Source organism: Lithobates pipiens, unplaced genomic scaffold (assembly GCF_037356315.1).
Source record: "Lithobates pipiens isolate NorthernLeopardFrog02 unplaced genomic scaffold, aLitPip1_a1.2 Scaffold_27, whole genome shotgun sequence".
Lineage (NCBI taxonomy): Eukaryota > Metazoa > Chordata > Amphibia > Anura > Ranidae > Lithobates > Lithobates pipiens.
The window spans coordinates 170,030,234-170,054,542 of NW_027507788.1; the positions used below are offsets into that span (position 1 = coordinate 170,030,234).

The window sequence follows — 24,309 nt, forward strand, 5'->3', positions numbered from 1 at the left end:
ATATCGGTCTGGAGTTTGGCATTAAAGGGGTTTTCATCTTTGGCAGAGACCTTTCCTGCTGCCTCAGAATGAGACCTCCCGCCTGGAAAAGCCTCCTACTTGGGATGAATAAAATGAAGTTTTTGCTTCCCTTAAATTTCTGCAAACTGTTTCCATTTTGGTAAAATGTTTTGGAGTCAATGGGAAAGGAAAAACAAATTCTACCTCAAAGTGCGATCTCGCCACCTGCGAAGTAACATGGCGGCCCGGGCGCGCTCTGCATGATGCCAGATGAACGCTGCAGCAGATTTTGTTATTTCTGTATCAGAAATGCTTCTCAAGCAGGAAAATATTTCATCGTTTAGTCTGGAGCCCCTTTGATGGCATTTTAAGTGTGCGGAGAGCGAGCAGGAATCCGGGGATCTCATACATTTCACATGTGTCTTTCTTCACCAGAATTAATCATAAAGGGAGATTTGGATCTCTTCCATCGATACAAAGTATCAAGAAAACGATGATATGGTGAATGTTGCGTGACAGCGGAATTCACAACTAGAGATTTTACAGAGCTGGAAATAATGTGATTCTAATAACACTCTATATATTACCAGCATTGCATGCCACCTGAAAGGTCTGCTCCAACTATATGTGATATTTCAGTGTTTGGTGGATTCTGGACCTCTTGGAATCCATAGCTGAGTGAGATCTATGTTCTGGAGGTCCTAGGTCTACTTCTCACAGAAGCTGCAGCAAGTCAAATAGAGCCAACTTCATTTCTTGGCTGGAGGACATCATTAGCCCAGGTATCACTAAATGGTGTGCCGCAGTCCGAATCCGGACCGAGCCACTATCCCATCTGGACCTGCAGTCGTGCCATTTAGAAGCCTTCCTTCCCTCTGGCCTCTGCCGCTGTCATTCTCAAGGCAGTGTGGAGAGCGGGAGGCTGAGCCGCACTGGATGAAGGATGGGAGCTGCACGAGTTAACTTTCCAGTTTAACTAGCAGGTTATTGGTTGTTAGGACACCAGGCAGTCCTAGCAACCATTCACCAGCTTTTAAATAGGAAAAGTTAACCTTGGCAGCCCCCTGCTCCCACCCTCCATCCAGTGCTGGTGTGCCTCCTGGCCGCTCTGTGTAAAGTACACAAAAGGACATGTGAAGGGAAGAAAGCATGGGGTGACGTGAAGTGGGCAATTGCTGGTGGGGAGGGAATATGTAAAGGGGGGGCAAGTGCTGTGGGTGGGGGAGATGTAAAGGGAGCAGTGCTGTGGGGGGTTTATGTAAAGGGTGGCTGTGGATGATGCAAAAAGGGGAAAGTGCTGTGGGGGGGGGGGGGCTGTGATGTCAAGGGGGCAGTGCTGTGGGGGGTTGATGTAAAGAGGGGATGTGGGTGGTGTAAAGAAGAGACAGTGCTGTGGAGGGGGTGGGGGTTGGTGTGAAGGGGGCAGTACTGTGGGGGGTTGATGTAAACAGGGGCTGTGGGTGATTTAAAGAGGGGGCAATGCTGTTGGGGGGGGGGGGTTGATGTGAAAGGGGCAGCGCTGTGGGGGTTAATGTACGGGGTTGTGTATGATGTAAAGAGGGGGTAGTGCTGTGGGGTGTTGATGTAAAGAGGGGCTGTGGGTGATTTAAAGAGGGGGCAATGCTGTTGAGGGGGGGGGGGGGTTATGTGAATGGGACAGCGCTGTGGGGGCTTAATGTAGGGGGGGCTGTGGATGATGTAAAGAGGGGGCAGTGCTGTGGGGGGGGGGGGTTGATGTGAAGGGGCAGTGCTGTGGGGATTGATGTAAAGAGGGGGCAGTGCTGTGGGGGGGCTGATGTGAAGGGGGCAGTGGGCAATAATGCTGTGGGGGAGGGGGTTGATGTGAAGGGGGCAGTACTGTGGGGGGTTGATGTAAAGGGGGGCTGTGGGGGGTGATGTAAAAAGGGGCTGTGGATGATGTAAAGAGGGGGTGGTGCTATGGGGGAGGGGGTTGATGTGAAGGGGGCAGTGCTGTGCGGGGTGATGTAAAGAGGGGGCGGTGCTGTGGGGGAGGGGGTTGATGTGAAGGGGGCAGTGCTGTGGGGGGTGTTGTAAAGAGGGGGCGGTACTGTGGGGGGGGGGTTGATGTGAAGGGGGCAGTGCTGTGAGGGGTGATGTAAAGAGGGCGGCGGTGCTGGGGGGGAGGGGGTTGATGTGAAGGGGGCAGTGCTGTGGGGGGTGATGTAAAGAGGGGGTGGTGCTGTGGGGGGGGGGTTCATGTGAAGGGGCAGTGCTGTGAGGGGTGATGTAAAGAGGGGGCGGTGCTGTGGGGGAGGGGGCTGATGTAAACGTGGCAGTGGACACTAATGTGAAGTGGGTGACTGATGTGCCAGGGACTGAGGACATTATGATATAAAATGAAGGGGGCTGTGATGGAAAGCATCTGAAACATCCTACAAACATGTGATTCGTAATTTTACTGATTGGATTTCCATAAATTTTATTTCGATACCCCTGATCTAGACCTTTCCACCTGACTGTCCCAGGCCCATCCTTTTTATTCATTGGATTTAAGTTCTTACAATTATGATGGCTCAGCAACACATGTGGACATTTCTAGGGCAGTCAGCGTGCAAATACAGCCTGCCTGGGAACTCCCACTTCTCCAGATTGACATTCACCCATCAAGCCGTTTTTATATTTGCATAACTCCTCCCAAGAGACGGCCCACTGCTTGCAGCAGGGCTCTTGCGAGGGATACTGAAACAGTACAGCCCCCTGCCGGCCCCTCCCACCAGCCTTGATCTGTCTGCATTACATAGAGAAGCACAAAGACCCAGTGATGACATCACCAGATCTAAAATAAGGTATGTAACGAAAAAAGAAAGGTTTTATTTTATTAGCATGTTGATGAAAGTGGAGAGGGGAACCAAAGAAGACAAAATACAATAATCTTTAATGACATCTTTTAATGTTGTAATATTTTCTGTAATTCTGTACACTTGCAGATGCTCAATCAGAGATTTTGGTTTTCATGCTGGAAGTATTGGAATATTCTTTCTCCCGGGGGATGTTACATAATTATATTGTCTTTAACTCTGTGCAGAAGTATTGCAGCTATTAGTTTAATAGGTAATAAATAGAGCTGACAAAATGAGATTTATGACGGGTGATATCAGCATGAAAATATGTTTTTCTTCTCTTTTCTCTAGAATTAAGTGGCTGCGTAAAGCTATATAAAGACATTTCACTGGCTGAGTCTCCGGGAGGCACAAAACAGCCGCACTCCCCCTTGTACATAGCATAGCGACGCGGCCTGTGGTGGCATAATGGATGTCGCCGACATGCACCCCCCTCCCAACCACCCCTCAAACAAATCCTGTAGAGGCTTTATTACAGAAATAGATCATTATCATTTCCTTATATGGTTTGCTGCAATTCATAATCCTCACACTAGGGAACCTGGCACTCCGACATGCAGCAGTTCCCTGATTAGATTGCTCACCGAGGCTATCAGTGCTAAAGTAAAGCCAATCACTAAAATATTTAATAATTAATCTTCAACTTTCATTGAAATATATTTATCCCTGATAATCCTGCCATGAAGGACCTTGGACAGGCACTTCCTGTTATCGGGTGACAATGCTCCGTCTCCCAATTGTGCTCCTGTGTTGTCTCTCTTCAAATGGAGACTACAAGTGGCCGTTTTCAACACATATTACACGGGTATGGTCCACCGTTGTTACCTTTAGGATACCCATCTGGAGAAATGCCATGCAGCCATCATTGGGATGCATGTGTAGCACTAACCCCCGAAAGAGCTGCTGGTTATTTTTGGGCTTACCGTTACCTTTTGTTCTCCTTGTTTCACGTCTAGGGGATGTCCCGTGGTAGATGGTCCAATAACTTGAGACTGACAATAGATCCACTTGAATGGATTTTGTTTGCAAAAACTCAAACCATTGAACAGTCTTTAACTTGGGATGAGAGAGTTGGAAAGGAAAGTTCAGGTACTCTCAATGTCAAAGTCCAAAAACGTTAAGGAACTTGCTTACTTTGACTGAATCCAGAGAATAGCCATTCGCAGCTGGAGGAACACTCAGGTTGGACAGTCCCTCTCTCACAAGGCCTAGCAGCCAACAAGGTGTTTACTCAGGAACAAAGTCTTTATCACCGACGTTGTTGCAGAACATGTAGGGAAACTAAGCTTCAGAACACTTGTAGGATACCTGGATCTTTCAGCCTGCTTGGCGATATCCACAAGACCGGATTCTCTCGGTTACTTCAGCCCTTCCAGACTCTTGCTAAGAAAACCAACCTGTACGTGGTGTTCTTCTAAAGAGTCCTCCCCTGGAAAGCTCGAAGTTCAATGGGTCTCTCCCGAACCGGAGACAGTACCCACCCACCTTGGAATCCTTCCTTAGTTCCCTTGCCTTGGGCTAGCCAGCCCAGAGGCATTAAAGTCGGGTGGATCCGCACCCCAGGCCATAGCCTTCCTGGGGGCCAGTCAGGAGGATCAGGACCATGTAATCAGCACTTCATACTGGACCGGAACCCCGAACCACGTGACGTCCGCATCTTAAATACCTTCTGCCAGAGGGCACAGCGAGAGGGCCGTCCCACTGACCTGACTCAGAGAGAGAGTAAATTAAACGCTCAACCAGACCATAGTTCCACGCCTGCCACTAGAGACAGCGCCCCCCTGTGGCCAGGCTGAACATCTCACAGCCCAGTCAGACTGACACAGAAGTGAAAACACATAGCTCGTGCTCTTCAGAAGCCCGCCGCTACACGTGTATACAAGAAGTAGATGAAAAAAGGTTGTAGGAGATTAGTAGCACTGAGATACAGCACAGGATGGAAAAAAAGGTGAAGATGAGTTTTGATATTAAAAATGGCAATTGTTAACAATGCACAGTGTACAGAGCAAGCTAGATGTTATCCAGTTAGGGTTTATATCTCTCTAGAGAAGCCCTATTGCTGGAGCAACTCTAGAGCTGGAGAAATGATTCTGGATTCAGGGCTTCAAGACAAATTGGACCTCGGGCTAAGTATTTCCTTATGCTCTTGAGAAAGCTCAGAATTCAGCTGCTGAAGTTGCAGTAGGGCAAAAAAAGTATTTAGTCAGCCACCAATTGTGCAAGTTCTCCCACCTAAAAAGATGAGAGAGGCCTGTAATTGTCATCATAGGTATACCTCAACTATGAGAGACAAAATGTGGAAACAAATCCACACAATCACATTGTCTGATTTTTGAAAAAATGTATTTGCAAATTCTGGTGGAAAACAAGTATTTGGTCACCTACAAACAAGCAAGATTTCTGGCTCTCACAGACCTGTAGCTTCTTCTTTAAGAGGCTGCTCTGTCCTCCACTCATTATCTGTATTAATGGCACCTGTTTGAACTTGTTATCAGTATAAAAGACACCTGTCCACAACCTCAAACAGTCACAATCCAAACTCCACTATGGTGAAGACCAAAGAGCTGTCGAAGGACACCAGAAACAAAATTATAGACCTGCACCAGACTGGGAAGACTGAATCTGCAATAGGCAAGCAGCTTGGTGTGAAGAAATCAACTGTGGTAGCAATAATTAGAAAATGGAAGACATACAAGTCCACTGATAATCTCCCTTGATCTGGGGCTCCACGCAAGATCTCATCCTGTGGGGTAAAAATTATCTCAAGAACGGTGAGCGAAAATCCGAGAACCACACGGGGGGACCTAGTGAATGACCTGCAGAGAGCTGGGACCAACGTAACAAAGGCTACCATCAGTAACACACTACGCCACCAGGGACTCAGACCCTGCAGTGCCAGACGTGTCCCCCTGCTTAAGCCAGTACATGTCTGAGCCCATCTGAGGTTTGCTAGAGAGCATTTGGATGAACTTTTGATATTGACAAAATACTTGTTTTCCACCATAATTTTCAAATAAATTCTTTCAAAAATCAGACAATGTGATTGTCTGGATTTGTTTCCACATTTTGTCTCTCATAGTTGAGGTATACCTATGATGACAATTACAGGCCTCTCTCATCTTTTTAAGTGGGAGAACTTGCACAATTGGTGGCTGACTAAATACTTTTTTGCCCCACTATATATGTAGAATCATTCTGGAGTAAGGGCTTTTAGACCTATGGGCGCTGGAGCTCAGAATTTCCTTATCTTCCAGAGAAACACTTTAGCTGGAGCCTAGTTGCCGAAACCACTCTGGAGCTGGATAAATTATTCTGGAGTTGGTGTTTTTTTGGAACTGGTGCCAAGGATTTCCTTATGTCCCAAAGAATGCCTCAAACTGGAGCTCAGCTGCTGGAGGCACTCTGGAGCCAAAAGAACGATTCTGGTGTTGGTGTTTTTTGGATCTAGAGCTAAGGATTTCCTTATGTCCCAGAAAAAACATTGAACTGGAACTCATCTATTGAAACTACTCTGGAGCCAGAAGAATGATTCTGGAGTTGGTGCTTTTTGTATCTGCAGATAAGTATTTCCTTATGTCTCAGAATAAGTCTTGAACTGGAGCTCTGAAACTACTCTGGGGCTAGAATAATGATTCTGAAGTTGGTGTTTTAATTGGAATTAAAGATTTTCTTGTGTCCCAGAGTAAGCCTTATACTGGAGGCAAGCTGCTGGAGGCACTCTAGACCTGGAATAACGATCCTGGAGTCAGGGTTTCCAGACATATTAAAGCTAGAACTAAGGACTTCCTTATCTTTCAGAAGAAGCCTTGAGCTGGAGAGCTGCTGCTGGGGTATATACACCTATTGAAGGTGGAGCTAAGGATGCCCTTGTGTTCCATAGAACTTATGAGCTGGTGCTCTGCTGATGACCTATTGGAGACCTATAGGAACTGGTGCTACAGATTTCCTTATGCTCTGGAGAAAGCTTCAAGCTGGAGCTCAGCTGCTGGGTGCACTCTGGAGCTGACAGAATATTTCTAAAGTCTGGGTTTCTGGACCTGTTGGAACTAGAGCTAAGGATTTCCTTATGGTCTAGAGCAGTGGTCATCAACCCTGCCCTCAGGGCCTACTAACAGGCCAGGTTGTATGTATTATCTTGGGGAGATGCAGAATAGAATACTGCAATTACTGAGTAGCAAATGATATCACATGTGGTGTATTTCAGTTATCTTGCAAACCTGGCCTGTTAGTGGGCCCTTAGGACAGGGTCGATGAACACTGGTCTGAAGAAAGCCGAGAACTGGAACTCAGTTGCTGGAAGCACTCTGGACCTGGAGTCAGAGTTTCTAGACATATTAGAGCTAGTACTAAGGGTTTCCTTATCTTTCAGCAAAGGCCTTGAGCTGGAGAGCAGCTGCTGGAATCACTGTGGAGCTAGAGGAATGATTCTGGAGTTGGGGGTTTCTACAAATAGTGGAGCTAGAGCTAAGGATTTCCTTATGCTCCAGAGACATAATGAGCTGGAGCTCAGCTGCTGACCTTTGGGAGACCTATGGGAGATGGTGCCACAGATTTCCCTATGCTCTGGAGAAAGTCTCAAGCTGTAGCTGGCTAACTAGTTCTAAAGTTGGGGTTTCTGGGCCTATTGGAGCTAAAACTAAGGTTTCCTTTGCTCCAGAGAAGGGAAGCCATGAGCTGAAATTCAGCTGCTGGAAGTACTCTGGAGCTAGAGGAGTGATTCTGCAGTAGGGCTTTCTATATGTTTTGAAGCTGAGACAAAGGGGTTTCATTATGCTCCAGAGAAAACCATGAGCTGGAGCTCAGCTTCTGCAAGCTCTCTTTAGCCAGATGTGGCTCACATAGAGAGCTAACAAACAGGAACATGGGGTCAGGACATTATAAGAGAACTTTTACTGCTTTCATGTTAAATATCTTAGGATAGCTTATGTTTACAATAAATGATAATCTCCTGAAAATGTTTCATACTTATCTGTGAATGTCATGAAACCTCTTCAGTGATTTTGGCTTAGTGTCCCATTCTCCGCATGAGCTCTGGTGGTTCCCATGGTAGGAAACAGTGGAGTTAAGCTGAGTATCAGGTTAATCCTCCTGTGTCTCGGTCATCTAAGTGGCAGCGTCTCATTGATTGGTTCTGCCGTTAATGATGTCTACCGCTGACAGTAATCCTGAGAGGAGGATGGATGGATAGATGGTGATTTGTAGAAGCCGGCTGTACATGGCTGCCCCCGGGGTCCCCCGTGGCCTGTACCCTTCAATCCGCTTGTTCATGGTTCAACTGCGAGCTTAAGGAGTTTTGTCACACAATCAGGATGAGGGGTTAATTTCCCTAATGAGCTCCAAATTCCCCAACTTCCAGTGATTGTCTGCAGCATTGTATTACCGGCCCCGGATTGTGACCTCTCCGCTCTTCTCCTTGTTGGGTCCCAGAGATTGAAAACAGGTGGTGCCCTAGGCCTGGCTGACGGTGGGTTACTGGCTGTGGTTTCATGCTTCTACATGTATGGCGGGTGGAAAATGGAGCAGATGTATTTGGACTGAGGATTTACATGTGTATTATCTGGATAATTATACTTATCAATTTGACGGTGAGGTGGGCTTAAAGTGGAACAGTTGAAATGCAGTACATCAGCCGGTCACTGTATTCATTCATCTGTGATGACATCCACCTGCTCAGGGTCACTGCCCTTTATACATTGCCTGGAACAGGTGTAAAAATCTTTTTCCATCCCTACAACAACACAAGGCTCTGGTTATTCTTCTCATTCTTTGCTTATGTATGTTTTTTTTTTGTTTTAATATTCTTTATTCCATTTTCCTTCACGTTTACAAAACATTATAATACTCGATACACATTAACAACATTTTCTTTAAAAGGGGAAAAAAAAAAGAGGCAATAGTAAATCACTATTACAAAACGAATATCACATTACAATAATTCTTATCCTCTATGTTCCGTGGTACCTTACTTATCGTCAGTTTATCCCTATCCCCTCCTTCCTCCCCCTCCCTTCTCAAAAACCCACCTTCCCTCTTTAACCTTGCAATTCTACTACACTTTTTCTTTTCCTGCTTTTAAGATATTTACTAATGGCTTATGTTGAAGTCTACCTTGCCTTATTTAAATTTAAGCTTTTCTCTCTCCTGCTCCTTTCTAATCCATAGGGTATCCCATCTCCTTTACCCAAGGCCACCATATTTTTTTTAAACTCTCTAAAATTACCCCTTTTTACATATACTGTCTTCTCTTTCCATATTAATTCGCTAATGGCTTGTGTCCATTCACTCACCAAGGGGGCCCTTTCCGTCTGCCATCTTTGAGCAATTATTCTACGTGCTTGGAATAGACAGCGTATAACTGCCACCGTAGTACATTTTTGTTCTCCCGGCTCCTTCCTATAGCCCAGCACACAAAGTATCGGGTCCATTTCCAATTCTACCTCAAAGATTTTATTAATGGTTTCTACCACACCTCTCCAATACCGAAACAACTTTGGACATCGCCACACCATGTGCATAAGGTCTCCCTGTCTCCGGCATCTAGGGCAACTGTCATCAGCTCTCCTACCAAACAAATATAATCTCTTAGGTGTATAATAAGCCCTGTGTACTAGCATCAGATGTGAGTTTTTTTGTGAGGGAGAAACCGATGTCATTGGCCCCAGTTCCATTATTCTCCTCCATTGCCCATCTGATATTTCCCCAATATCCTATTTAATATTCTTCCCACCTCCTCTTTAGGTTTGGGTGATCAATTTCCTGATTAAGATTCATATATAGCTGGTTATAAACTACTGATATACACCCGCTGACCTTATCCATTGTAATTACCTTCCAAAGTAGAGATGTTTTATCCTACAGTGGCATATGTACCCCAAACTGTGCTGCTAAAGGGTGTCTCAACTGTAGATATCTAAAAAATGATTGTTGTGGTATATCATATTCCTTTTTTAGGTCCAGGAATGTCTTTAAGACATTACCGTCATATAGTTGGATCAATTTAGTTATGCCCTGCCTTTCCCATATTTTAACCTTCCCAATTGAAAGTTATCCCGGTAAGTTTTTGTTATCCCATAAAGGTGTAAATTCTGGCAACCCTGAGTACTCCATTATCAATTTTACTGTTTTCCATACTTTACCCACCATCCTAGTTACAGAGTTATTATACTGGAAGGAGTCTGCCTCCAAGACCTCAGCTATGGATTCATGTAGGGCTCCTATCATCATAATCCCTCCTTTTAGGTTTCTTCCATGCTCCAAATCACAACCCGCCAGATGCTGCAGCTGCGCCGCCAAATAATAGTTCCTGGGGTGTGGCACCGCCAGGCCCCCTCTGTCTATTGGTAGCTGCAAGGTCTGGAGCCGGATCCTAGCCGTACCCTTCCTCCAGATAAGCTCCCGGAAGAGGGATTCAAGCTTTTTAAACCATTTTTTGCATATCCATACTGGTGCATTATGTAGGACGTATAGCAATTGGGGCATCCATATCATCTTAATCAAACTGCAATGACTCATCACCGATAACTGGAGCATTTTCTCTTAAATTTATTTAGAAGTGGCATTAAGGTTTTATTAATATACTGATCGGGGTTTGCTGTCAAATATATACCGAGATATTTCATAACATCTACCACCTTCACCTGTGGCACCCCCGGCGCAACCGCAGCATCCAGGGGGTCGACCCGGAGCAGCTCAGACTTCCCCCAGTTTATAACCAACCCTGTAAACTTTCCAAAGTCTTCTACCAGACTGACTGCCTGTTCCAGAGACGGACCAGTATCCCCCAAAAAGAGGAGGACATCATCCGCATATAAAGCGATCTTTTCCTGTCTCTCCCCCTTCCTTTGGAATCCTTTTATCCCCAAGTTTGCCCTAATAGCGACTGCCAATGGCTCCATAGCAAGTGCAAAGAGCAGAGGCGACAATGGGCAACCTTGCCTTGTCCCTCTGCTCATTTCAATCTTTTCAGAATACTTGCCATTGACCCTTACCCTGGCACTAGGGGCATTGTACATCATTTTGATCCATCCAGTAAAGGAGGGGCCAAATCCTATTTTCTCCAGCACACGCCAGAGATACTTCCACTCTAGGCTATCAAAAGCCTTAGTTACATCCAAGGACATTATGGCTCTTGCCCCCATGTTCTCTGACGGTGTCTGCATATTTAAAAAAGTTCTTCTAATGTTCATACTGGTGGATCTTCCCAGAATAAATCCCGTTTGGTCTGGATGTACTAACTTTGTGATAAATTGATTCAGCCTATTTGATAATACCTTGGCTAAAAAATTTTCATCCGAGTTCAATAACGAGATTGGCCTGTATGAGGCCACCTCTAATGGGTCCTTTTCTGCTTTGGGAATCACAATAATAGTTGCTTCTGTCATCGAGACGGGCAATTTTCCCTTCTCCACCGCCCCTCTTAAGGTCTTATACAACTCTGGAAGCAGCGTCCCTCCATAATATTTATATATCTCTACCGGAAGCCCATCCGGTCCTGGGGCCTTTTGATTAGCCATCCCGACCACTGCTTGTTGTAATTCACCAAGGGTTATCGGGGCATCTAATTCTTCCCTCTCCTCCTGAGTGAGAGTCACCATCTCCAAACCCTCCAAAAATCTATCCATTCTATCAGCCGCTCACTGTATTCATCCATCTGTGATGACATCCACCTGCTCAGGGTCACTGCCCTTTATACATTGCCTGGAACAGATGTAAAAATCTTTTTCAAATCCCTACAACAACACAAGGCTCTGGTTATTCTTCTCATTCTTTGCTTGTGTATGTTAAATGGTCACTAAACCCTAAACCAGAAAAGTTCCCTGATTACAATTCAGCTTCTGCTAGCATTTCACAAATTGACATCTGAACAGTCCCACCTTGGCATAAGGACTTCATATCTGTCCCGTGACACTAACTGTCCCAGGTTATCATCCAACTAGGGCAGGGGTCTCCAAACTGTGGACCAAGGGCCAGATGCGGCCCTTTGCTAGCCTTTATTCGGCCCTTGGAGCAGTATTCCTCCACTGATATGATGCACTATTCCTCCCACTTACACCAACAAGGAGGCACTATTTCTTCCACTGATACCAACAATCGGATACTATTCCTCATACTAATAGGGGCACTACTCCTCCTCCTACTGACCACAGACCCTGAGGCCATATTTATTCTCACTGATGCTAGGCTCGGGCATTTTCTGCCTATGCTGGCCACAATCCGTCCCTCCTAAAGTCTAAAGGACAATAAACTGGCCCTTTGTTTGAAAAATTCACGTACCCCTGAACTAGAGAATGCCTATATTGTCTTTCCATAGGTTGGAGTAAAACTATTTGATGGACTGTAAAAGTCAAATTTTAATGAATGATTGATTTTCAGCTCAGAGGAAATTGTATTGCTATTTTTCCCACATTAAAGCAGGGGTGTCCAACCTGTGGTCAACAGGCTGCCTGTGGCCCAAGACGGCTATGAATGTGGCCTAACACAAATATGTAAACTTACTTAAAAATTTTGAATTATTTTTGACTTTTTTGTAAAAATGCATTTACACTATAGAGCACATGCAACCAAAAAAAAATCACCTATATTATCTTCCCAAAGGAAATTTGTATTTTTAATGTGAGTGTGCACATGGAAGTGTTTTTATTTTTACTATTGCAATAAAAATGACTGCACTATGGCATTTTCTGTTATTGTTTATTCACGATGGCCAAAATGCATTTGGAGAATTAAGAGGTGTAAAGATCAAAAGCTGGAAGGAGGTGACTTGGAAGGATAGCGTAAATCTAAGCTACTGTGGACTAGTCATGTGCAATTAGTTTCGGTCCGAATACAATTTTTGGTTATGAAATAGTAACGAATTTTGTTGAAATCCGTTAAAGTTTTGTTTTCATTTATTCATGTTCTAATGAGTGCCAAGTTTTCAGTACGAGTCGAAATCGGAGTGGTCGACCGATTCGAATTCTGTGTGAAGAATAGCAGGTTGTTAAGCAGCGGGCTGGGAAGTCGGCCACCCGAGTCCTTAACAACCATGACTCATCATCTGTCAGCTGGCTTCCCCACTGACAAATGAATGTAAAGAAAAGAATGCCGGCAAAGGGGGGGGGGGGTTGAATGAGCACCCCCCACCTGAACCATACCAGGCCACATGCCCTCAGCATGGGGGGTGGGTGCTTCAGAGTGGGGGGGGGCTCTGCCCCTCCAACTCAAAGCACCTTGTTCCCATGTTGATGATCGCAAGGGCCTCATCCCCACAACTGTGGCCGGTGGTTGTGGGATCTGCGGGCTGGTCGCTTATCATAATATGGAAGCCCCTTTTTTCATTTTTTTAATAAAGGATTTGTCAAAAACTGTCTCTCTGTTTTAATTACCTTTTGACACTTTTTTTTATATGAATGGGTAGGGGTACTATGTACCCCATTTTCATAAGGGGGTGGGATATGGGAGCTCAACTTTTTAAGGGCGGTTCAAGGTTCTGTTAAGCCCCCCATCCGCAGACCTCCACAACCACCGCCCACGGTTGTCTGGAAGAGGCCCTTGTGCCTATCAACATGGGGACAATTTTGCTTTGGAGTGGAGGGAGCAGAGCCCCCCCCCAGCCCAAAGCACGCACCCCCCCATTTTGAGGGCATGTGGCCTGGTATGGTACATGAGTGATGGGGGCTCTCTCTCATCTCCCTCTTTGCTGATCCGCCGGGCCCAGTTAAGGGTCTGATATGGATTTTGGGGGGGACCTAATTTTTCTATTGCTGGGCAATTTCCGGCATTCTTTTCTATACGTTCATCTGTTAGTGGAAAAGCCAGCTGACATTTGATAAGTCATGGACGCAGGTGGCCGGCTTCCCAGCATGCTGCTTAACAACCAGCTATTCTTCACACAGAATTCAAATCAGCCGATCGTATTTCGACCAATCTAAATTCTAATCATTCTGAAAATTTATGCCGTGTGCACACGGACGGAATTTCCGGCAGAAAAAGTCAGACGGAATCATTTTTCATCGGATGTTCCGATCGTGTGTGGGCTTCAGCTGACTTTTTTTTTTTTCGAAAAATTCTGACGGACCTAGAAATAGAACATATTTTAAATCTTTCCGACGGAATGAATTTCTATCAGGAAAACCGTTCGTCTGTATGCTGTTCTGACGGACCAAAACATAAAGGAAGCTATTGGCTACTGGCTATTGAACTTCCTTTTTCTAGTTTTGTACAAATTTTTTCTATTCTGCACTACTGTGGACCTACTTATTAAAGAGGAAGTAAACCCTGATGAGTTTACTTCCTCTTTCATTCCCTAGTAGGTAAAGCATAATGGACTACTATGCATCGCATAGTAGTCCATTATGTGTCACTTACCTGACACGGGAGCCAGCGAAGTCACCGCTGTCCCCTGTAGTCCGGCGCATCCATCTTCTCGGTGGGTCTCGCTGCTCCGCCGCTGTCATTTGGCGAAGCCGCGATGACGTCACTCCCGTGCATGCGCACGGGAGCCGGCACGCGCGGCATATCGCCTTTGACGTTGGCGCGCTCAGTGCGCCTGCGCGCCGCTGTCTACGGTGCATGCACCGTAGACAGTGGTGCCTGTCTTTCGGCAAATATCTCCTAAACCGCGTAGGTTTAGGAGATATTTCTTGGACCTACAGGTAAGCCTTAATCTAGGCTTACCTGTAGGTCAAAGTGTGTTGTAAGGGTTTACAACCACTTTAAATTAAGAGGGTCAGGGAGGTCTGCTGAGTGCACAATTTGAGTGTGAGCGCTAAAGGAGCGCGGGCTTCTGGGAAGGAGGTGTTTGGAAGTCCACCATGCATGGTTTGCTGGAGCACATATTGACACTTGGATAAAGAAGCCCTGGATTGTTTTGAGGAAATTATTTGTAGTTATACAATTTACTTAAGTATAAAGGACACGTTGGTTAGACTTTGCATTCACTTTATGGTTTTTCACTGGGTACTTACCACGGTAAATGAGTTGATTATTTATCACATATGTTTTTTCACAATTTACTTTAATTACAAGAGCACAGCATTTATGTACAGTGCCTTGTGAAAGTATTCGGCCCCCTTGAACTTTTCAACCTTTTGCCACATTTCAGGCTTCAAACATAAAGATATAAAATTTTAATTTTTTGTGAAGAATCACCAACAAGTGGGACACAATTGTGAAGTGGAACGAAATCTATTGGATATTTTAAACTTTTTTAGCAAATAAAAAACAGAAAAGTGGTGCGTGCAAAATTATTCGGCCCCTTTACTTTCAGTGCAGCAAACTCACTCCAGAAGTTCAGCGAGGATCTCTGAATGATCCAATGTTGTCCTAAATGACTGATGGTGATAAATAGAATCCACCTGTGTGTAATCAAGTCTCTGTATAAATGCACCTGCTCTGTGATAGTCTCAGGGTTCTGTTGAAAGCGCAGAGAGCATCATGAAGACCAATGAACACACCAGGCAGGTCCGTAATACTGTTGTGGAGAAGTTTAAAGCCGGATTTGGATACAAAAAGATTTCCCAAGCTTTAAACATCCCAAGGAGCACTGTGCAAGCAATCATTTTGAAATGGAAGGAGTATCAGACCACTGCAAATCTACCAAGGCCTGGCCGTCCCTCTAAACTTTCAGCTCCGACAAGGAGAAGACTGATCAGAGATGCAGCCAGGAGGCCCATGATCACTCTGTATGAACTGCAGAGAATTACAGCTGAGATGGGAGAGTCTGTCCATAGGACAACAAACAGTCGTACACTGCACAAATCTGGCCTTTATGGAAGAGTGGCAAGAAAAAAGCCATTTCTCAAAGATATCCATAAAAAGTCTCATCTAAAGTTTGCCACAAGCCACCTGGGAGACACACCAAACATGTGGAAGAAGGTGATCTGGTCAGATGAAACCAAAATCGAACGTTTTGCCCACAATGCAAAACGATATGTTTGGCGTAAAAGCAACACAGCTCATCACCCTCAACACACCATCCCCACTGTCAAACATGGTGGTGGCAGCATCATGGTTTGGGCCTGTTTTTCTTCAGCAGGGACAGGGAAGATGGTTAAAATTGAGGGGAAGATGGATGCAGCCAAATACAGGACCATTCTGGATGAAAACCTGTTGGAGTCTGCAAAAGACCTGAAACTGGGACGGAGATTTATCTTCCAACAAGACAATGATCCCAAACATACAGCAAAATCTACAAAGGAATGGTTCACAAATAAACGTATCCAGGTGTTAGAATGGCCAAGTCAAAGTCCAGACCTGAATCCAAACGAGAATCTGTGGAAAGAGCTGAAAACTGCTGTTCACAAACGCTCTCCATCCAACCTCACTGAGCTCGAGCTGTTTTGCAAGGAAGAATGGGCAAGAATTTCAGTCTCTCGATGTGCAAAACTGATAGAGACATACCCCAAGCGACTTGCAGCTGTAATCGCAGCAAAAGGTGGCTCTAGAAAGTATTAACGCAAGGGGGCCGAATAATTTTGCACGCCCCACTTTTCATTTTTTTATTAGTTAAAAAAGTTTCAAAAATCCAATAGATTTCGTTCCACTTCACAATTGTGTCCCACTTGTTGGTGATTCTTCACAAAAAAGAAAAATTTTATATCTTTATGTTTGAAGCCTGAAATGTGGCAAAAGGTTGAAAAGTTCAAGGGGGCCGAATACTTTCGCAAGGTACTGTATATAAGGGGAGCGCAGCACTTTATGGTATTTATCACAATGAAATGATCAGGTAAAATGATTGATCAGATAAAAACCTGATGGGCAGTATTTATTCTTGTTATTGTCTCTTGTATTTATCTCTAGGTCTGGGGCTCCCACAAATGTATTGTTGTACTGATGAGAAGAATACAGACAGCTGAGACTTCATTGAGCAGAATGAACACTCAGATGGGGTTAATGCGGACACTGTCCAGCCGTACAGAATGTTCCATCTCTCCAACAACATGGCCTGTGTTTTATGTCACGTAGAAGCAGGAAATCCTCATTGCGGCTCCACTATCTACTAATCTGATTGGAGCTCATTGAAAGAGAAGAGCCATCCCGAAGATCCGGTCACTGTCCCCCACCGGATGCCGGCTCTGATAAAGAGACAGTAACCCTGAAAACACAAAAACTCGATGTGAAAAAGACAGTTATGGCATTCACAGATATGTGTGTGAAAGTTCCTACATCCAAGGCCAATATTAAACATCAGGGGCTCAGGTCAAAGGTCATTGTAGCAGTTCTCATCCCAGTTATAAAACATGATAAATGTTATCTGAAGTCACCATGTATATTTTATCTTTTTATTTAAGTATACGTTATTGTGGCATAGGCTGTTAATCATCATAAGTGAAAAAATTAACAGCCATTAAGTATCAGTGTTTTTGATGAGCTATTAGGATATGAAGATACAAAATTATCGCAACAGACAATTACTACTTAATGGATTGCTAGTAGGGTTGCCACCTTTTCTTCAAGTCAAACCCGGACACTTTAGGGGCGCACAACAATTTTTTATTTTTTTATAGTATAAGCTATACATATATTTTTCTATTAAATAACATTTCTAATCATAGGAAGTTAATAACAAAAGTTCCCCTTTACATCAGAGTCCACAGAGTTCCCCTTTTACATCTGATCCGTTCCTTTACACTGTAAGGGGGGACTCTGCAGACTCTGATGTAAAGGGGGACTCTGGGAACTCTAACATAAGGGATGCTCTGGGAACCCTGATTTAAGGGGGGACACTGAGAACTCTGATGCACGGAGAGGACTCTGATTTAAGAGGAAAAACCGTGGCCTCTGGTGTAAAGGGAACTCTGATGTAAGTGCTCTGAGAAACCTGATTTGCCTTAGTGTACTCACTTAGATGCGGGAGAGAGAAGGGGGAATACTTCAGTCACAGACAGGGATGGATGGTGAGCTCGCTCACCCCTTGGCACCTCTTATGGGGGTAAGAGGTACAGATCGAGCCCTCTCTCCTCACCTGTCTGTGTGTGTGTTTGGGGGGGGAGGGGTTGTCATTGCTGGCTTTGGGCAGTGTGAAAGAGTGTAACAAACATTCTAAGCTTAGACAACTGCAGCCAGAAACCCTGCTGGGAGGTCATAGTCCAGGGTAAATTTAGTGTCCGGGTTTCAGGCAGTCTGAAACCCAGACACGTTTCCAAACCCGAACTGTCCGGGTGAATCCTGGACAGGTGGCAACCCTAATTGCTAGAGACAATATTTGACAATCTGATTGATTTTAACCAGATGAGTCATAAAAGGAAAGTAAATGGAGAATGTGAAATACTTACACTGTGTAAGACCAATGAAGCTCAGGGATATCTCTGTTGGCCAATCATGTGATTACCGCTGAAGCAATGGTCATGTAGTCTGTGGCAAAAGCCAATGGAAAATTGATATTTGGGTACAGCTGGACAGTTTGAGGCTCTGTCTGAATAATGCACATCCTCAATGTATCAGAGATCATTAACTAATGTCTTGGAAGTTGTCACTTGGTTGACTGCCAAAGGGAGCCTAGACATTTTCCTAACAAGAGGAAAAAGCTTTACATTCTATAGCAATGAACAGTTCCACCTAACCCTCTCATTGCTCTGCCCTTCTCCAACCAATCCCCTATAGTAATAATCATCTCCACCTAACGGCCGCACAGCAATGGCCTTATCCATCCTTGCTCTTTTGGCATTGAACATCGCCACCCAACCCTCCCATAGCTTTGTCCTTCTCCACCCACCCCTCATAGCATTGTACATCTCCATGCAACCCTCCTCATAGCACTTAATATTTCCACCCATTAACCTGTCCCTTCCCTTCACAGCACTGTACAGATCTATGGAGCACACTGCAGTAGGCAGAAGATCTTCAGAAGGTGGTTGGATTGTGTCCATCAATGTCAATGACTATGAGCAACTGTGCACAGAGGGAGATCCTGCGGGGGGACTACTTACTATCAGATCAGTGTATTGGTGGATCCACTTTGCTACAGTTTAACACATTTTTTATATGAAAATGCCACAATGTAGACACAGCATTATATATGACCTTCTTCTTGGGTCATAGCCGGCCCTTTAACAACACATAACACTGAAGAGTAGTCCCAGAAATACGACAGTTGAATGAACGTTATTTCCCTCCGGGTGCTGGGATGATGGGAATGACTCTGGCACGGTGTGGCAATGCCCAGAGAAGATGAGTCTAGCAGATGGCGGCTTCCTGTAAGTTATTTTGTGATCTGGGAATGGTGACGCTGAACGTCTGTGCTAGGAACACCTGGGGGCCTCTTGGTACACTTTCACCTTCTGGTACTGCCAGAACTAGAAGTCAGTCCAGCCACCTGCAATTGGAGCTATCTAGCTGATGAAGAACTACAAATCCCAGCATGCCCGCCCATAACGGTGTACAGGAGATGCAAGAACGTCATTACAGAAGAACAAGGAGGCCAGGGGCCCGAAACACAGGCAGAAGATAGGGGGCTTAGCATCAGATGACTTCGTAATCTTGAAGTTTAACCCCTTACTGACAACTGTCTCTATCATTATGAATATATTAGTCAGTTACATGTCCACAAGGGGTTAACAATATATTTCTCTTATTTTCTCCCTGGTCTGTTAATCTTGCAATTGAAAGGGTTTTATTCTATCTGTCCAACAAGTGCAAATAAAAAATTCTGTTTATCCAGCCAGAAAGCTTGTGAGTTGATAACTTACTGTACTATCTGGCTCTGGACGGTTCAGTTACTATTGTTCTCTGCTATCTCTGTGGACTACAAAACACCTCCCCTGGTATGGAGCAGAGAAGAGGTGTTATATAGTCTTAACACACTCCCTGCCCTAGGGTGACAACGCTGCTCATTATGGTTATGACCCTAGGACAGGAAGTGTGTTAATGGCAGGATTACCAGGTTAAAGTAAAAGGTTAAAGTATAAGTAAAAAAAAGGTGTGAAAAAATCAAATGCAGCCACAAAACCATTAGATTGGTAAACTGCAATAATATAAGTTTTTGTTTTGGGTTTATATATACTTTAAACCACACACCGAGGCTGCATTCATACACACGAGTGTCATGTTTTTTAGCGTTTTTTTCTGGGGGTTTTTTGGCGTTTTTGTACAGTGTTTTTGAGCTTTGCTCTTTTTTTAATAGTCAATAGATGTAAATATAGATATAATAAAAATAGCCAATAAAAATATAATTATTATATCATCATTTGTTGCTGTTATTCAGCTTTTTCATTCACTTTTATTATTATGTATTTCCTACTTTTTTTTTACCTTTCTTTAAGGGGTTAAGGATTAAAGGTTATGGTTAGGGGTTAATTTATTTATGTCTTTTATTTATTTACTTAATTTTATGCATTTATTTTGTTACATTAGGGTTTAGGTGCTAGGTTTAGGGCCGGTTCACACAGCGAGGCGCGGCGAGGCGTCTCCGACTTGCCTCGCCGCGACCTGCGGGGATCTCAGCGGCGACTTGCAGAGGACTTCTGTATAGAAGTCAATGCAAGTCGCCCCCGAAGTCGCCCAGAAGTAGTACAGGAACCTTTTTTCCCGTGTCGCCTCGCATCGCATCGCTGTGTGAACCGGCCCTTAGGGTTAGGGGTCAATATTAAGGGCTGTGATTAGAGGTTAATATTAGGGTTATGTGTCAATATTAGGGATGAACCGAACACCCCCCAGTTCGGTTCACAGCAGAACATGCGAACAGGCAAAAAATTTGTTCGAACACGCGAATGCCGTTAAAGTCTATGGGACACGAACTTGAAAAATCTAAAGTGATCATTTTAAGGGTTAATATGCAAGTTATTGTCATAAAAAGTGTTTGGGGACCCGGGTCCTGGTATGGTTGGGGGGGGGCGCTCTCTTGTCCCCCCCTCTTTTCCTGCAGCCTGCCAGGTTGCGTGTTTGGTTAAGGGTCTGGTATGGATTTTTGGGGGGACCCCCACACCATTGAAGGGTCTGGTATGGATTTAAAAAAAAAATGGTGCAGGGTTCCCCTTAACATCCATACCAGACCTGAAGGGCCTGATATGGACTTTGGGGGGACCCCCACGCAATTGTTTTTAAAATTTTGGTTTGGGGTTCCCCTTAATATTCATACCAGACCCAAAGGGCCTGGTAATGGACTGGGGGGGATCCCATGCCGTTTTTTTCAATGACTTTTATCTGTATTGCCGGGACCGACAATTCATTATATAGCCTTACTTAGAGTACTTTTAAATTCGTTTTTTGCCTATGGAAATGTCATTTTGTGCAGGGACTGTTCTAAACACGGGAAAAATTTGCCACTTTACAGGTATACTATAGACATCCCCCAGGTACGGAATTTAAAGGAATATTTCACTTTTATTGTTTCACTTTAAGCATTATTAAAATCAATGTCTTCTGGGACCTGTGTGTGTGTCACAGAAGACAGCTGCCCATTCAGAAATTGCTGGGGGGACTTGCGCATGCGCAGTAAGAAATGGGCAGTGAAGCCCTGTTTCCCTTAGTGAAGATGGCAGCGCCGGAACATGATACGAGGGACGGATTGGCCCACATCGTGGGTGCCCTGGACAGGTAAGTGTCCTTATTAAAAGTCAGCAGCTACAGTGTTTGTAGCTGCTGACTTTTAAAAAAATTTTTTTAGGGCTGAAACACTGCTTTAAGGTAGGGGTTAATATTAGGGTTAGGGGCCAATATTAGGGTTAGGGGTTAGGAATAGGGATTCATATTGGGGTTGGATTAGGGCTAGGGGTCAATATTAGGGTTTGGAGTTAATATTAGTGTAATGGCCCATACACGCGGTCGGAAATTCAGACAGAAAAAGTCAGATTGGAATATGTTGTCAGAAAATCCAATCGTGTGTGGGCTCTATCTGACTTTTTCTGTAGGAATTTCCGACGGAAAAAGTTTGAGAGCTGGATTTAAAATTTTCTGATAACAAAATCCAATCGGACTTTTTCGATCATGTATAGAGAATTCCGACGGATGCTCAGAAAAAAAATTGGAGATGAAAGCTATTGGCTACAGCCTCTAAGTAGTCCCGTCGTACGTTACGAGCGTCACCTCGTTCCGAGCGATCGGATTTTCCGACAACTTTGTGCGACCGTGTGTATGCAAGACTAGTTTTGGCCAAAAATTTTGTGGTCAGAATGTCCAACCGTGTGTATGGGGCATTAGGGTTTTTTTTAAATGTATTTATTATTAAAAAAAATTTTTTTTACATTTATTATGTATTTTATCCATTTATTTTATATTTATTTTTTTCTCCTGTTGCATTTTGGATCTTCAAGCTACAAAATGCTGAGGTGTGAAAGGGGCCTGAAATCTCCTGGCTGGACCATGAGTTGTCATCTGGCTAGTAGTTTGCCAAAATGTCCCGATTTTTGCTGAAAAAACATTGAATTTTGCTTATTCCTCCTAAAGAATGATTTAATTCTCAGCTCCACACCCAGCAGATTGCAAACCGTTATTTCTTCTTCCACGTGAAAAAACAAAAAGTGGGCTTGGGTACGTAGACTATACTGTGATATATTGATAATTGGTGTTTTCTCTGCAGAAAATTGTGCTAAAAATGAAAAAATAAAATGAATTAGCACTCGCACCTTCAGCTGGCTGCTGATTTGTAGATGTCAGTGCAGGCGCTTGTTCAGCTCACAGTTTAAAAAGAAAAACTAGAAGTGATGGTGAAGTGTCGGCCGGTGACAGTCCGTGGTGTCACCGCGGAGGGGTGAGCTCATCCACCGTGTACACGTGTTTCATGTTTCTGCAGAACACCCACATGTCTCTGGATGGGGCCGGTCAGAGAACGGAATAGCTGACGGCTATCACGGATCATTTACAGTGTCGGAAAACTCCACAGAAATTGATTCTGGGAATTGCGCAAGGAAATTCGGAGTGTAGAACCTGCCGGAAGATTGTAAACGGCTATTTACTGAGCTGGATACTAAGAATGAGGTCTGATGATGGGAAGGTGCAGAACACGATTATTATTTCAGTGAAACCTGCCGGAGAAATACAAATACATGTACAAGATCAGGATCCCCAAATCAGAATGTCGGGAGACTCAGGAGAATATGATCTCTGCTCGCCATCCACCTCCACACTGACATGATGCAGAAATTTCAGGAATTTACATGCTATGATTGTCCGTAAATAATAACACAGAAGAGAACAGCTCTTGTGTGGTCTTACTGCCATTAAAGGCCAGCTGATATTTCAGTTTAGTTTAGCTCTGCCCTTCCCACAATGCTGAGATTTCCTCACAGTAGTTTGTGTCTCTGCCCCTCCCACAATGCTGAGATTTCCCCGCAGTAGTTTGTGTCTCTGCCCCTCCCACAATTGTGAGATTTCCTGCAGTAGTTTGTGTCTCGGCTCCTCCCACAATGGTGAGATTTCCTGCAGTAGTTTGTGTCTCTGCCCCTCCCACAATGGTGAGATTTCATGCGTCTCTGCCCCTCCCACAATGGTGAGATTTCATGTGTCTCTGCCCCTCCCACAATGGTGAGATATCATGTGTCTCTGTCCCTCCCATAATGGTGAGATTTCATGCGTCTCTGCCCTTCCCACAATGGTGAAATATCATGTGTCTCTGCCCCTCCCACAATGGTGAGATTTCATGCGTCTCTGCCCTTCCCACAATGGTGAGATTTCCCCAAAGTAATTTGTGTCTCTGCCCCTCCCACAATGGTGAGATTTCCCCAAAGTAATTTATGTCTCTGCCCCTCCCACAATGGTGAGATTTCATGTGTCTCTGCCCCTCCCACAATGGTGAGATTTCATGTTTTTTTGCCCCTCCCACAATGGTGAGATTTCATGTGTCTCTGCCCCTCCCACAATGGTGAGATTTCATGTGTCTCTGCCCCTCCCACAATGGTGAGATTTCATGTGTCTCTGCCCCTCCCACAATGGTGAGATTTCATGTGTCTCTGCCCCTCCCACAATGGTGAGATTTCATGCATCTCTGCCCTTCCCACAATGGTGAGATTTCCCCAAAGTAATTTGTGTCTCTGCCCCTCCCACAATGGTGAGATTTCCCCAAAGTAATTTGTGTCTCTGCTCCTCCCACAATAGTGAGATTTCCCCAAAGTAATTTATGTCTCTGCCCCTCCCACAATGGTGAGATTTCATGTGTCTCTGCCCCTCCCACAGTGGTGAGATTTCATGTGTCTCTGCCCCTCCCACAATGGTGAGATTTCATGTGTCTCTGCCCCTCCCACAATGGTGAGATTTCATGTGTCTCTGCCCCTCCCACAGTGGTGAGATTTCATGTGTCTCTGCCCCTCCCACAGTGGTGAGATTTCATGTGTCTCTGCCCCTCCCACAATGGTGAGATTTCATGTGTCTCTGCCCCTCCCACAGTGGTGAGATTTCATGTGTCTCTGCCCCTCCCACAATGCCATATTGAGGGGCTCAAAAGCAGATTCCACAAATATTTGTTTATTCTGCATTGCACTGAGGGAGGGTGACACCATGATTTGATGTAGTAATGGTGGACACAGTGGGGTGTAGC

At 44.6% G+C, this 24,309-nt stretch overlaps 1 long non-coding RNA gene across 1 annotated transcript in view; it reads left to right on the forward strand.

The window, feature by feature from the left end:
* LOC143934342 (uncharacterized) overlaps nucleotides 1–19,980 on the forward strand; it is a 56,954-nt gene extending 36,974 nt beyond the window's left edge. Inside the window, exon 3 of the long non-coding RNA XR_013263250.1 lies at nucleotides 16,641–19,980. This is a non-coding gene — a long non-coding RNA (uncharacterized LOC143934342). The remainder of the gene's footprint in view (nucleotides 1–16,640) is intronic.
* The last annotated feature ends 4,329 nt before the right edge of the window (nucleotides 19,981–24,309 follow it).